Source organism: Schistocerca americana, chromosome X, assembly GCF_021461395.2.
Source record: "Schistocerca americana isolate TAMUIC-IGC-003095 chromosome X, iqSchAmer2.1, whole genome shotgun sequence".
NCBI classification, from domain to species: Eukaryota; Metazoa; Arthropoda; class Insecta; order Orthoptera; family Acrididae; genus Schistocerca; species Schistocerca americana.
The window spans coordinates 629,219,397-629,236,006 of record NC_060130.1 but is presented as its reverse complement, the minus strand read 5'-3'; the positions used below and the strand labels follow the sequence as shown (position 1 = coordinate 629,236,006).

Here is a 16,610-nt window from a genome sequence, read left to right as displayed (position 1 = left end):
AGATTTAGTCTAACAAGAATAACTTCCTCGACTACTCAGTTAATATATTAAATTTCTTAGAAAGATTAGGCCTAAAGTTCCGATACTAATTCAAAACTTCTAGAGAAATAAAAACGATTAAACCTGCATCGTTAATGTGACGAAACTAAAGTAAACAAAGAGCTGACTCTACGTTATACGAACTTTTCACATATTTCGGAATTTTTCACTTCGGCCACTTGCTAGAGAACCAAATGGATAGCTTGCAAGAATACACCAATAACTCGAATTGTACTTTATTGAAATAATTACGTAATTTAGAGTATACGATAACATAAACAAATCCTAGTAAAAAATTCGCGCCTATGAAATGTTTGCTTTCCCCGGAAAATACGCAAAAAATGTGAAATCTTCAATTGATAGCCAACAATAGGTATTAATGTACTTATTTATGATATAATATTTCCTTAATTAATTGTTATTACTCAATTAAACACTTATCTCTACGACAGCTCTTAATGCACACCACTCGGCAACCAAAGAGGCTTTTTTCTCTCGCTAGTACTATCCGTCGGCAGTTGTAGATACTCCTGGGGTGGTGGTGTCGGAAAGAACATGTAGTTATAAATCTCGATGGCTTTAAACATTTCGTACTGCCTGTCGGCCGTTCTTTCTACCTGTAGGATACTTTCACAGTCAAGTTGACTTGTACAATTCGAAAGGGTGGATGTGGTGCAAGTTTTTAGTGCCGCTAGGAGTTGACTTAATGCAATCTTGTCCCACAGAACTTCATGTATGAAGACCTTTGAATAGCTTCAATATTTGTTGTATATTGTGTGGTAGCTGTAGTGAAGGAAAATGGGCGTCTGCTATTCGTGTTTTAAAGGTTCTGCGTCGGACTATGAGACTCCTGATATGGTAATTATGTAGAAATGATTTAAATAAACAGGTGATTGGGTCCTTAGCTTAGAAAAAATTCGTGGTTCATTAATGTCATTTCGTAAGAGGACATTTGATAATAATATACCTGCGCAGTGACGTTTCTGGAACCATATTGAACCATTATCCATTTGGGAAATGATACTCCACTCGTGTAATATGTCTGTTCAAAGAAAATCTTAAAGGCACTTCAAAGTATCTTCCTTTGAAATGTGTAAATGAGATCAACATTTCGCAATGGTGTCTTAGTTCTAAATCTCACTGTGTATTCATAACTGTACCATGCAATAACATTTCTTTCGAAAGAAAACTATGACTTTTGCCCTGCAATTTATGTTGTTAAGTGTTGGTCAGCTGTATTATGACTGGCTTCTAGAAACTGATGCATACTTGCTGCCGTGGCCTGGTCTGCTTTCACTGTTAATAAAAAGGGTTGTGTAATATTGTATCACTCTATAAATTTTTTGTGATGATAAATTGACCCGTAGTGCAGCCCGAAATCTCCATTCCTTTTATTTCAAATGTTTTTGTTATGTGGCTTTAATATATGATACTATGGCGTCTCTGAAAGTATACATACGCAGTATGACAACAGAGGTATTACAAATGTTTGTTGTGCAAATGCCACTGATTGATCTCGTGGACGAGTGGTGATGACGGTAAGATACTACATGCTGGGAAAGTGGGATTGAGAGCCCAATATGTTCATCAGTACATGTGAATGCCAGTATTATTTTTCTGCCAACAGCTTTGCCTTGTTGCTACATAATCCTGACATTGCCAGAGCTTAGTGCCTTTAATCCAAGTCATGCCTTGCGAGCTGTTAAAATTCCATATTTTTCTATGGACTGACAGTGCGAAAGAAGTGTGCTAAAAACTTCTGTGTAGTTTCAAAGGTAGGAGATTAGGTACTGGCACGGAGGCTGTGAGGGTGCATCGTGAATGGTGCTTGGATAGCTCACTTTGTCGAACAGTTCTGTGAAAGGCAAAGATTCCAAGTTAAAGTCCCACTCTAGGGGACAGTTTTAATCTGCTAGGAAGTTTCATATTGGTGCATTCTCTACTATATAGGGAATTCATTCTGGAAACTGTATGGTTCCTTTGAAAGGAATGTAGTCAGTTTCATCCAACTTTCTTGTTGAATATGAGCTTGAGCTCACCGAATAATGCTTTGTATGGGCAAGGGGAGTATGACTTCCTCATATGATAAAACTACTGATGTCCCAGATACTACTGCACTTGTGCTTCACAGTATGTTTATTGACACTACATCCTGCCCTGTGAGTGTAGACCAGTCAACAATTACAGCTCAGCTTGTACCTTCTGGTGCATGACGCTTGTTGGTGTGTTTAGGGGAACCCAGGAAGTCTCTTAGTTTGCTGATATAATAGAATTATTGATTACCCCTCAGTGGAGAATCTAGCCGACTGTCATTAACACCTCATATGTAAGCTACGGTAAGCAGGCAGTTTGCTGTTTAAGTTCCTCCTGGTTGTTATTGACTTGTTCTCTTGTTGGTGTAGCTTTCTTCGTAACTAATTATATCCATTTACCCTGAAAGTGGTTCATGGCTTCCAAAGGTAAACTTTAAACTTGGCAGTATCACTGGTTTGAGGTGCTCTTGTGATTTTCTGAATTACAGAGTTCTGGAGTGGATGGCGATTAGACATGGTCTCAGGAATTCGGCCATGCTTGGTGCCCAAAAAAAAGTAATGACTTTTTTGACATGTTATCCTTCTGTTTCTCCTCGCAGTTGTTCCACTGTTTATAACAGCAACACAGAATCTGAGGATAACTGCACAGTAAGTTGTGTCAGAGCTCACAGTAACAGCCCAACACATTAACACACACACACACACACACACTTTGGCAGCTGCACACAGGCAGTCTCTATGCTGCCAGATGACTAGTAGTATGTTCATGCTCCTCAATCTGGTATGACAACAGATTCATTTATGTAGACACAGGAACCTTGATATTAGATCACGAATCTTTCATAATCTTGACAATTTTTTTCAAAGAAAATTTTTGCCTTTAACTGGTCATATTTCAGGATTAACTTCTCTACATGGATACTATAGTCAGAACTAGTTTCAAGGCAGTAGCCTAACCGACAAGTGCACCTGTTATGGGCTGAAGCTTGAAGAGACAGTGAACAATGTATACCTAAGTGTACATTATGTACTACAGAACGAGGTGGTGCATTGGTTAAGACACTGGCCTCTGATTTGGGAGGTTGGAAGCTCATGCTCAGTCCAGCCATTGTGAGTTAGGTTTCCTTTGGTTTTGCTAAATCGCTTCAGGCAAAGTCTTGTGTGGTTCCTTTAACAAAGTTAGGACCAACCACTTGTCGTGTTCTTCCTTCATTGAAAACACATGTAGATTTATATGTTTCTTTGTATGATTTATGTTCTCAGTGTATTAAGCTGACAGATTGTATATCGTTGTAAAAATGATCCTTAGATGAATAAATTACTAATACTGAAGACATAGAATTAACTCTAATTTAGCATAATGATACAAAGTTGTGAAAAAATGATTAAATGAAAGCACTTGGGACATAATAGTACCTTATCAGACACAAACAGCCCAGAAAATATAAAATTAAAGTTGCAATTACACTTTGAATGCACAAAATTGACAATAGGAAACACATGAACCAACTCCAGTAGAGTACACATAGCACTAAATGCTTGTTAAAAATTTAAAAAGTAATCGAAGGAATGAGGTATCCCTTACCTATAGAGTAATACTGAGTCAAGGGAATATACAAAGAATAAAAGGTGCGACATGGAAATGTTGATTTACGTGAATTAGTCTCCCAATGAGAGGTACCAAGTGGCAATCAGCTAATTAGCAAGTGACACAGAACCACATAAAACATCCACTGATCCCTCACCATGTCCAATATTTAAGAGAAATAATGACTTTTTTAGGTGTAAAGGGGACAACTTAACTAAAGGCAGAAGAGCCGCATCGTCAACAGATACACACACAAAAGGTACAGACCTTTACTTTGCTAGCTTTTGGAATAGGGTTCCTGGCTCAAGCTGTAGGAGAAAAAATTACATGCACGCATCTGGCTCCCTACATTGCAGGGAGACAGGCATGTGTGCATACACGTTTCTCCTACACTGTAGGGGGACTGTGTGTGTGTGTGTGTGTGTGTGTGTGTGTGTGTGTGTGTGTGTGTGTGTGTGTGTGAGAGAGAGAGAGAGAGAGAGAGAGAGAGAGAGAGAGAGAGAGAGAGAGAGAGAGAGAGAGAGCGCACGCGTGCGTGTGCTCTTACAGCGCCATTCTGAAAGCTGGCAAAGTAAAGCTCCATACCTTCTGTATGTGTATATGTTGATGACGCAGTGCTTCTGCCTGTAGGTGAGTTGTCTCCTTTATTCCTAAATAATTCATTATTCTCAATCAGAACTTTCTGTACATTAAGAAGATAATTGAAACTGATACTAATTATAATTTAAAAAAAAAAAAAAAAAAAAAAAAAAAAAAAAAAAAAAAAAAAAAAAAGAAACAGAAAATATTAAACCTCATTGACCAAAAGACATTCAAAAGAAATACTGAAGCTCTGATGTTTCCTCCTACTCTGTATTTCCTGCTGTTCTGTATAAAAATTTCTGTTATTGTTATGTGTAAAAGATGGTGGGTAGGAATTGCTAACTCACATCTGTATATCAATAAGAATAATAAAGAGAACTTACAAATGTTCAGCATGTAGCCATATTTACAAATTAATTTGAGATATGAATTTAAAGTTTCATGCTCCACATTATTACACTTCATCATGCAACTGATCCATGGAACATGTAATGAACTAGCTAACTAAACAACTTCAAGTGCATATGATGCCAAAATATTATATAACTGTGTGTCTGGCAAATAGAATTTCCCATGTTGTTGACGTAACTCTAAACTTATTTGTGTTTTATGGGCTCTTTGCAGTTGTTAGTCCTATATGATGACATAAATCCATTAATTATTGTTGGATTACTTTCTATATTTATACTAAACTGAGATTTTTATGTGTAGGAGCACCTTATATTGAGGCTTGAACCTTGATACTAGTTCTGAGTAAACAAAGTAGTAAAGTGAAGCTGTGAAAGAGCATTTTCTTGAAGGATCATGAATCGATGGCACTGAACTATTCTATGATTTGCAATCTACTGATTTGCAATGCATACTTGTCATAATAAAACAGAAAACTTGCTATAATCCACACAGCATAATGGGAAAAGATTGGAAAAATGGTGATGGAATAATTTTATGGGTGGGTATCAGCAACTTCATTAAAACAAAGAAAACATCATCCTGCTTGTTGCTGTGCAGGCCATACTGATGGGAAGCATTCAGCCTACAGTTCCTTTATTTCCATATATCTGTAGATTGTTCTGTGTGGATTATTTCTTTTATGAAAGTTCTTCCCTAGAATGGCTTTATATCCCTTCCTCTGACACTGTTTCATTGATATATTCAGTCTCTAGTGCTGTGGATATTTTGTGTCTATATTTATGCGTACTATAATATAATTGTACTAAATTTTGACGCAGTCGGTAGTTCAGTATTTTGAAGATAGTTGGATCTTAGAAGAGCCATTAAAATTTCTCCTTTTTTATATATTCTGATTTGAACTGTATAAGTGTATTTCTCATGAACTCCAAAGAATTTTGGTTCTCTCCACCTACTTATCACACACCATCCTTTCTGTTTTGGTAATGTATTTTATGTTAAAATATGTTGTACACAGGTCACTTACAAACATATAATTAATGAACGCAAATTAAAAAACATATTAGTTCATGCTAAATCTTTGCCTCACATTAGGTAGAAATTGGTGAATCTTACAGTCTGTAAGCTGTGTGCTCCTACTTTGCCTTTATGTTTTTAGATGTGGTATTTCAACTTTTTCTTTCCTTTCTTGCTATCAGTATTCATTGTATGTTGCTAAATAAGAATCCAGTGGGTGTAGCTCCTCAGTAAAAATAGTGCCCTTACGGATGTCGTTTGGAAGACTTGAATTGCAGAGGGATCTGTCTTTAAGTGTTACATCTGAGAACTTTAGTACTAACTGTAGTCTTGTTTTTACTCGCTGCTTGTTACAGAATGTATCCTGCAACATAGACTGTCAGTCTTTGAAGAATTATTGAAAATTTTGTTGGCTGGTGAGTTTGTCTATCTGGAGACCCGTAGTAACCTTTTTTAACACCTGCAATTATAGAATTTAATTTTGTCCCCAATGATGAAGACAAAATTTGTTTCTCATGTTTTTGCTGTGTGATACTGAGGTAGCTACCAAAAGCTAGTCATATGAAAGCATATGGAAAAGTAGTTATTTGATTATGATTTCTCTTAATCATGTGCATGATAATAAATCACATTTTGAAATGTGCAGTGTGAAAACTGATTCTCTGAAGTAACAGTTGCCCATTGTTGTATGGCTGTATGTCAGCAGTTTGCATGAGTATCTAATAGAGGAGAAACAGGAAAATGTGCTTCACTGCCATGATTAACGCGAGTATTTATTTTGTTACTGAAGAGGTTTACTAACATTATTCTGATGGAGGTTGTAAGCCGTAGGTTTTCTTTGACCTAATTGGTTATAGACAGACATACAGTTTTAGTGATATCTACACTATGGTATAACAATTAATATGTAATGAAAATAACTAATGACTAGGTGGTTGCCCAGCACTAACAGTTAACAAAATTTATTCTTGGCTGTGGAAGAAGATTTAATCACCATGATTTGGCAAAAATACAGTAATTGTGATTGCATACCATTTATAATCACCAGACTGTGGGCGGCTGTTACGTGCAAAGATTTGAATGTGTCTGATGGTCTGTATGTATTCACCAGTCCGTTGTTTGAAATACACGGAAGTGCCAAAGAAACTGGTAGAGGCATGCATATTCAAATACAGAAAGATGTAAAGTGGCAGAATATGGCGCTGCAGTCGGCAACGCCTATGTAAGACAAGAAGTGTGTGCCACAGTTGTTAGATCAGCTATGGCTGGCACAATGGCAGATCATGAACATTTGAGCGAGTTTGAATGTGGTGTTATAGGCGGCGCACAAGCGATGGGACACAGCATCTCTACGGTAGCGATGAGGTGGGGATTTCGCCATAAGACCATTTCATGAGTGTACTGTGGATATCAGGAATCCGGTAAAACACCAAATCTCCGACATTACTGCGGCCAGAAAAAGATCCTGCAAGAATAGAACCAACTACATCTGAAGATAATCATTCAACGTGACAGAAGTGAAACCGTTCCACAAATTGCAGTGGATTTCAATACTGGGCCATCAGAAAGTGTCGGCCTGTGAACCATTCTACAAAACATCATTGATATGGGCTTTCAGAGCCGAAGGCCCCCTCATGTACCCTTGATGACTGCATGACACAAAGCTTTACGCCTTGCCTGGGCCCGTCAACACAAACATTGAACTGTTGACAGGAAATGTGGCCTGGTTGGACAAGTCTCATTTCAAATTGTATAGAGCGGATTGATGTGTACGGATATGAATCCATGGACCCTACATGTTAGCAGGGGACTGTTCAAGCTGGTGGTGGCTTTATAATGGTGTGCGGCGTGTGGAGTTGAAGTAATATGGGATCCTGGATACGTCTAGATACGACTGACAGGTGACACGTATGTAAGTATCACGTCTGATCACTGCATCCATTCACACCCCACACACACAGAATTGCTACAGAGTGGCTCCAGGAAAACTCCTCCAAGTTTAAACTGTTTCGCTGCCCACCAAACTCTACAGATATGAACACTGTTGAGCATATCTGGGATGCCTTGCAACATGCACTTCAGAAGAGATCTCCACCCCCTGGTACTCTTATGGATGTATGGAGAGCCCTGCAGGATTCATGGTGTCAATTCCCTCCAGCACTATTTCAGACATTAGTAGAGTCCATGCCACCTTATGTTGCGGCACTTCTGCGTGCTCGCGGGGGCCCCTACACAATATTAGGCAGGTGTACCAGTTTCTATGGCTCTTCATTGTAGATACAGTTACCATATCATAAATAATAAATGAATGGTGCTCAGTTTGTTGAGAGAAAGAAAAGCTACCCAGACGTTTGCTGGAACCTACCCACTGATTTGTCTGTGACAACAGTTCCATATTTCTTAAATTTTATATTTGAGCAGTTGACATTATTGTTATGGAAAAACCATTATTTATGTTTCTGATTAAAAATGAGTTTGATTTTAACAGTTCTTCTATAGAGGGTTGTGTGGGGTTAGGGTGCAATAGCTTCTTTCCTCCCCCCAGGGGATCCACAACTCTTTTGTGGATACGTGCGTAGCGAGCACGAGACCCCGAGCTAATGTGGCCTTCCTTCCTTTCCGGGCTGCATACCTTCCCTTTCCGCATCCTTCCCCATCCCCCATCTTCGCCCCCCCACCTCTGGCTCTTTCCTTCCCTTTCTCCCCCTCTGGGAGTATGGTTTGTGCCTACGTCCGGAGACGGACGCTTGTAAATGTACCGCATTCTTCGCCTTCCTTGCTTGTATGTCTTCATCCTTCCTTTGTCCTTCTCTTTTCCTTACCTCTTCTCTTTACCCTTTTCTCCGCTGCGGCGTTTGAGACCTCTCTTCTTTCCTTTCCCTTTCTCTTTCTTCCTCCCTGTGCGTGTCTGAAGGCCGACCCACGCACTTCCATGCGTAGCCGGTGATGGGGTAACGCGTAATTCCCCGCCCCGGGTAGACAGGTAGGACACATACGTACCCCCTGGTAACGGCCAGGCCCAGGGAGGGGTGATTACGCGAGCTGATACCTTCCGAAAGTGCCGATTGGTCCCTCCGTCCGTTTCTCGGGAGGTGTGACCTGATGTGTGAACAATCACCTAAGGCGGGAGTGCCCTCAGAGAGGGCCCCCACAAGGAAGGAGCGCGCCATAGGAGACGCTGATAATCATGGGGGATACTTCCACAATGGTCTCCTCATCTTCTACTATGTCTGCTCACAAGCGTAAGTTCAATGAGTCTCAGCCACAGACAGTCCTTCCATCGTTGCCACAATTCCTTGTTGTTTCTCGGTCTGACGAAGGTCACGACTTCTCCACGGTCAACCCTTTCATTATTCAGAAAGGTGTCGACGCAATTGCAGGTCCTGTAAAGTCTTGTTCCAGATTATGGAATGGCACCCTGTTGTTAGAAACAGTCATTGCCCTCCAGGCACAAAAATTGCTGCGTACCTCACTACTACACACCTTCCCTGTCCGGGTGGAACCGCACCGTACTTTGAATCCCTTGCGCGGAGTCGTTTATACACGCTCCCTCGATGGATTGTCTGACGAAGAAATTCAGCACTACCTGTCTGACCAGGGCGTAACGGCTGTTCATAGGGTTATGAAAAGGGTTGACACAAACATCATTCCAACTCGCACTGTCTTCTTGACATTTGACAAAGTTCAACTCCTATCGAAAATCAAAGCAGGCTATGAGATAATTTCCGTTCGCCCTTACGTCCCAAACCCTACGCGTTGCTATCGGTGTCAGCGGTTCAATCACACCAGCCAGTCCTGTTCCAATCTGGCCAAATGTGTTACATGTGGCAAGGATGCCCATGAGGGTGCTTGTCCACCTCCATCCCCTCGCTGCATCAACTGTATGGGTGACCACGCTTCTTCCTCTCGAGATTGTCCCGTTTTTAAGGACGAAAAGCTCATCCAGGAAATTAGAGTAAAGGAAAAGGTGTCGACCTTTGCTGCTCGAAAATTATTCGCCAGTCGACAGCCCACCGTGCCTCAGAAAGGAAAATACAGCACTGTCCTTGCTTCTCCTCGGCCAACAAAGGAGGCGGCCACGCAGACTTGCGACCTCACCTTTAGTGCCATGGTCGTCAGATCGGCCAGCGCAAAGATCGCCCGTTCAACCTCACCACTTTCGCCTGCCCACTCTCTGGCTCACCCTTCGTCGAGTTCTGCTAAATCTCGAGCCCAAAAGTCAGACACCAAGACTTCGAAAAAAGAGCATACTCGTGAAGAGTTTTTACGTACCCCAACTTCACAACCATCGGTTCCTCCTTCCTCTAAACATCATACTTCCAAGAAGGCTACAAAGAAACCCAGTTCCTCTCCTTCTCCGCCAAGGCGTGTCCCATCTACAGCACCACCTGGCTGAAATCGCCCTCGGCTGTCCTCTGTGTCGCCGAGGCGCACTGCTGGCGGCCGCTCAACCGGCCGATTGCTGGTGGCAGGAACTGCTCCTGACCAACCTATGGATCAGGATCTTCTGCCTTCGGCTGAATGCCATTCCATGCTGTCGGTCGCAAGCTCTGAGCAGTCGTTGAGTTGACAGCGACCTTGGTCACATTTCTCCATTTTCTGTTCACCCTATGTCCATTATCCACTGGAATATCCGCGGCATTCGAGCCAATCGAGATGAATTGTCGGTCCTCATACGATCCTACTCGCCGGTCATCTTCTGTCTTCAGGAAACAAAGCTGCGCCCCCATGACCGCTTTGTTCTCCCTCATTTTCAGTCCATCCGATATGATCTCCCCTCTGTTGAAGGCACTCCAGCACATGGAGGACTCATGATTCTTCTCCATGAAACTCTCCATTATCACCCAATCCATTTAAACAGTTCCTTCCAAGCTGTCGCCGTCCGTCTTTCCCTTTCCGGATACACGTTCTCTCTTTGTACTGTATACATTCCATTGTCCACACCAATGGCACGAGCTGATCTCCTTCATCTTCTTGGTCAGCTTCCACCCCCATATTTGCTGGTTGGGGACTTCAATGCCTACCACCCGCTTTGGGGATCTCCACATCCTTGTCCACGTGGCTCACTATTGCTAGACGTCTTCCACCAAGCAGATCTAGTTTGCCTCAACACTGGGGTCCCTACATTTTTGTCTGCCTTCACGACAAATTTATCTCATTTGGACCTTGTGGTCGGTACTGTTCTGCTAGCTCGGCGCTTCGAATGGTTCGCCCTTGATGATACACACTCGAGTGACCACTTTCCATGTGTCCTTAGACTGCAGCCTCAACTGCCCTACATGCGCCCGCGACACTGGAAGTTTGCCCAAGCCGATTGGACACTTTTTTCGTCTCTAGCGACTTTCGATGACCGTCACTTTCCCAGCGTCGACGATGAGGTCACACATATTACCGACGTTATTCTTACAGCTGCGGAACATTCAATACCACGCACCTCCAAATTGCCCCGGCGCCCCCCAGTTCCTTGGTGGAACGAGGCATGCCGTGATGCAATACGTGAGCGGCGACGTGCTCTCCGCGTTTTCCGCCATCATCCTACTTTGGCCAATTGTATCCGCTATAAGCAGTTCCGAGTGCGATGCCATCGTGTCATCCTCGATAGCAAGAAGGCAAGCTGGAAATTCTTTATTAGCTCATTTAACACCTTCACTCCCTCCTCGGAAATTTGGAGTAGGCTTCGACGGTTCTCAGGCGCGCCTAGTTTCTCCCCGGTCTCAGGGCTCACTGTCGCGCATGACACATTAGTGGACACCGTCGCAATTTCTAACTCTTTGGGTCAGCACTTTGCTGAGATTTCGAGCTCTTCAAATTACCCGCCAGCGTTTCTCCCGAAGAAACGTGCAGCGGAAGTGCGACCTCTTGCTTTCTCCTCTCAAAATCGCGAAAGCTACAATACTGTTTTCTCCTTGCGGGAACTCCAACATGCACTCTCTTCTTCTCGCTCCTCCGCCCCAGGACCGGATGGTATCCACGTCCAAATGTTGCTACATTTATCAACCCATAGTCTGCGTTACCTCCTTTGCCTTTATAATCGAATTTGGACCGACAGTACTTTTCCCAGATGATGGCGGGAAGCTATCGTCGTTCCTGTTCCGAAACCTGGAAAGGACAAACATCTCCCCTCTAGCTATCGCCCCATTTCTCTCACGAGTAGTGTCTGTAAGGTTTTGGAGCGTATGGTGAATTACAGTTTAGCGTGGTGGCTGGAATCCCGCAGTCTTTTAACACCTGCCCAATGCGGATTCCGATAGCATTGTTCTGCAGTTGACCATCTTGTTGCTCTCTCCACTTATATCATGAACAATTTTCTCCGGAAACGCCAAACAGTAGCAATATTTTTTGATCTGGAGAGAGCATACGATACCTGTTGGAGGACAGGCATCCTCCGCACACTGTTCTCTTGGGGCTTTCGAGGTCGACTGCCCTTCGAGGTTGGCTGCCCCTTTTTCTTCGCGAATTTATGGCAGAGCGCACATTTAGGGTGCGGGTGAACACTACTCTCTCCCGTACTTTCTCCCAAGAAAACGGGGTACCCCAGGGCTCAGTGCTGAGTGTTGTACTGTTCGCCATTGCCATCAATCCAATTATGGATTGTCTCCTTCCTGATGTCTCGGGCTCCCTCTTTGTGGACGATTTTGCGATCTACTACAGCTCTCAACGGACCAGCCTTCTTGAACGACGTCTTCAAGGATGTCTCGATCGCCTCCACTCTTGGAGCATCGAAACCGGCTTCCGTTTTTCTCCCAGTAAGACCGTTTGTGTTAATTTTTGGCGACGTAAGGAGTTTCTTCCACCCTCCTTACATCTAGGTCCTGTCAACCTTCCGTTTTCAGACGTCGCTAAATTCTTGGGTCTTATGTTTGACAGAAAACTGTGCTGGTCCTCCCACGTTTCCTATCTTTCGGCTCGCTGTCTGCGATCCCTCAACACCCTCCGTGTCCTGAATGGTACCTCCTGGGGAGCGGACCGAGTGGTCCTTCTCCGCCTCTATCGCACCTTAGTGCGCTCGAAATTGTACTATGGAAGCATAGTCTACTCCTCTGCTCGGCCGTCTGTTCTTCGGCGTCTCGACTCTATCCACCATCGTGGATTACGTTTAGTGTCTGGAGCTTTTTACACCAGCCCTGTGGAAAGCCTTTATGCTGAGACTGCTGAACCTCCGCTGTCCAATCGGCGAGCAGTCCTTCTGAGTCGTTATGCTAGCCATCTGTCTTCCATGCCTGCTAATCCAGCCCATTTTTTTCGACGCCTCCTTTGATGTAGGGTATGCAAGGCCGCCCCTCCTCCCTACTACCACCGGGAGTCCGCTTCTGTCAACTGCTCCATTCTCTTTCCTTCCGCTTTCCTAAAACCTTATTGACAACTTGGGGTACAGCACCGCCTTGGCTCTGTCCCCGGATCTGCCTGCTCCGTGACCTTTGTCAGTTTCCCAAGTATGGTACCCCTTCATTTGTTTATCGTCGGGCATTTGCTGCTCTATGTGCACAAATGACTGACGCCACATTTATTTACACCGACGGCTCGAAAACATCGTTAGATGTAGGGAGTGCCTATATTGTTGGCGACACCCCAAATCACTTTCGGCTTCCCGACCAGTGTTCGGTTTATACTGCGGAGCTTTACGCTGTTCTCCAGGCTGTCCACTACATCCGCCGCCATCAGCGGATACAGTACGTTATCTTCTCAGATTCTCTCAGCTCTCTCCTCAGTCTCCAAGCTCTTTATCCTGTGCACCCTCTGGTACACCGGATTCAGGACTGTCTGCGCTTGCCCCACCTGGGGGGCGTCTCGGTGGCGTTCCTCTGGCTCCCGGGACACGTTGGTATCAGTGGAAATGAGGCGGCCGATATTGCAGCCAAGGCTGCAGTCTCTCTTCTTTGGCCAGCTATTCAATCGATTCCCTTCGCCGATCTACGGAGCGTTCTATGTCGATGTGTTGTTCATTTATGGCACACGCATTGGTCGACACTTACCCATAATAAATTGCGGGACGTGAAAGCTCTTCCTTGTGCTTGGACCTCTTCCTCCCGAACGCGTCGTCGGGAGGAGGTAATTTTAACTAGACTCCGGATAGGGCACTGTCTTTTTAGCCATCGACATCTTTTAAGCGGCGATCCTCCCCCACTCTGTCCCCACTGCTCTCAGCTGTGGACGGTAAGACACCTTTTAATTGAGTGCCCCTATTTTAATCCGTTACGCTCCCGTCTACAGCTATCGCCTGATATATCGTCGATTTTAGCAGATGACATGCGCTCAGCCGACCGCGTTCTCAAGTTTATTAGTGCCAGTGAAATGACGTCAGTCATTTGAAGCTTTTTTTGGGGACAACCAACCCCTTTCTGTAGTGGATTTTTAAGCCTTCCTTCTGCTTTTAGTTTCTCCAATTTTATGACTTTCGTTCCCATTGCTGCTGGTTTTCAATTTCGGCTTTTTGCTGTTTCCTAAGTCACGGACCGGGCGCTCCTGAACCACATTTACGTGTTGTTAGTCAACTGGGTATTTCTCATTGGAACTATCCCATATTTTATCTCAAGAGAAGCCCATAGTATCTCAGATTTATGTTTTGTCCCTTATACTGTTTTTTGCACCCAAGTTTCTCATTTCATTTCAGCTTCCTCTTTGTTTTTGGCTTACTACTATCCACAGCACAGCCCAGCCAGGGGTACCCATGGGAAATGTTCCTCTGCCAAAGTTTTTATGGCTGATATGGAGGAAAACTTCCTAGCCTTCCACTGCATCAAACCTTTTGTCTGGTTCAGGTTCATTGATGATATCTTCATGATATGCACCAGGGCCAAGACACCATATCCTCATTCCTCCACAAATACCTTCTCTCCCCTCTGCTTCACTTAATCCTCCTCATCCCAAAGTGCCACCGTCTTTGACATTGAACTTCACCTCTCTGATGGCTCCATTTGCAGCTATGTCTGTATTAAACCCTCAAAACCACGAACAGAACGAATTTTGGCAACCATAACCCCTTCCACAGTGTACAATATTTGGTATTTACTTTTATTAGTGTCGTTTAGACTTGATACATTGAGGTAGCAGTTTTCAACGTTTTATTAGGGAAAGGGATACTGACAGTGAATTCTAACCTCACTTTTGTACGTTTGACTAGCGCAACCTGCGAGCGTTAACAGTTAAGCAAATGTAAAATACGTGGTAAATTAGTGTTACAAAGCTCGTTATGTATTATCACGTAATAGGGGAGAGAGTGTGGCAGATATGATACGCGAGTTGGGATGGAAGTCATTAAAGCAAAGACTTTTTCGTCGCGGCGAGATATGTTTACGAAATTTCAGTCACCAACTTTCTCTTCCGAATGCGAAAATACTTTGTTGAGCCCAACCTTCATAGGTAGGAATGGTCATCAAAATAAAATAAGAGAAATCAGAGCTCGAACAGAAAGGTTTAGGTGTTTGTTTTTCCCGCGCGCTGTTCGGGAGTGGAATGGTAGAGAGATAGTATGATTGTGGTTCGATGAACCCTCTGCCAAGCACTTAAATGTGAATTGCAGGATAATCATGTAGATGTAGATGTAGACTACAGTACCTGAGTAAATCGGTGTTTGGAAAAATTTAAAAATACTACAGATAACGGCCCGTTGAGAATTACGTATCCAGAGAAATATTTTGTAAGTTTAGGTTTCGTTCGGAGAAGTGTGGGGTTTCAACTTGCCTAAAAACAGTAGGCCTAGCGAATATTTTAATTATTTTTTCTGCCAGACTTATGGTAAATGATGTTTTGCCTGGCATAAGCACGGAAGTTAGTGCATGGAATGATAAATCTTCGATTAAAATGTATAAATTTACTTAGTTACCCTAGTTTTAAGGCTCTTTAACTGTTAATATGTGTTACAACATTCAAAATCTAAAAATTTTCATTAATTCCCAATTTTTGGGAATCTTCCTGGGCCAAAGAAATATTCCCGGCAATATTCCCATTTTATAAGTTCCCTCCCACTGTGAATGTACCCGGCCCACATCATTTACTGTAAGCCCATCAGCTCCTATAAAGTAGAGTTAGTATTTGTGCTTTACATTCTGAATTCTTATTCTTAGCTAAAGGTTTTGTTTTGTACCTGCATCTGTCAGTGTACAGTACTCAGTATTTATGTTTATTAGTGTCATTTAGACACTATACATCGAAGGTAGCAGTTTTTAGTTTTATTAGGTAATTTAAGCGTGTACATAAATGTTTGTTTACATTGTAAATACGAGGGATAATCAGCAGGTGTAGCTTATCGTAGGTTACTGTTGAATTCTTTAATAATATTCACTAGATAGCCCCTAGCAGGAAAATACGCACCAGAACTAGCTTCTACCATACATTTTTATTGTTTTTCATTGTTGAGTGTAGCTGTTAACCTTGTGTGGCAGTAGGTTTCCTTAAGTTTCTTACATTAAATCACATATTACCTAAATAGATAGGGACTGTGTCTATTGTGTGTGGATGCAGGAGGAGTTGCCCACAGTCCAAACGCAGCTGGAAGCTTTATTGACCAGTCAACAGGCTCCATAGTGCCACCTTGAGGTGCGGTGGGGATCGGGTGCCTGGGGCAGCCTCTGCTGTGCTAGATGTGCAGGGGGGGATGCCACAGCTCTCTGTCACTGAACCGACCTCAGGTGTGACTGAGCTGGCTGACCCACTCTAACCTCAGTGTGGGTGGCGGACTGTGTTGAGGTCTCGAACCTCAAAGTGAAAGCTGCATGGGGGACGCAGGCTACTGCCAAATCTCACACCCTTTGCTAATAGATTCAGTGTGCTATCTGATTCTTGCAGGGGGGGGGGGGAGGGGGGGGGGAGGGATGAGCCGGATTAAAATGCGCCTTCTGTCAGGATAGTGGCTGCTCCATCAGCAAGGTCCGAACAGGCACATGGGGATAGGGGTTTGTTAGTTATTGGGAGCTCCAATGTTAGGCGGGTCATGGAGCCCCTCA

The 16,610-nt window shown here is 43.3% G+C and overlaps 1 long non-coding RNA gene across 1 annotated transcript in view; it reads left to right on the top strand.

Moving 5' to 3' along the window:
* The first annotated feature begins 552 nt into the window (after nt 1-552).
* The window catches only part of LOC124556523, a 41,709-nt gene continuing 25,651 nt past the window's right edge, over nt 553-16,610 (top strand). The window contains exons 1-2 of the long non-coding RNA XR_006968616.1: nt 553-897; nt 6,024-6,083. This is a non-coding gene — a long non-coding RNA (uncharacterized LOC124556523). The remainder of the gene's footprint in view (nt 898-6,023; nt 6,084-16,610) is intronic.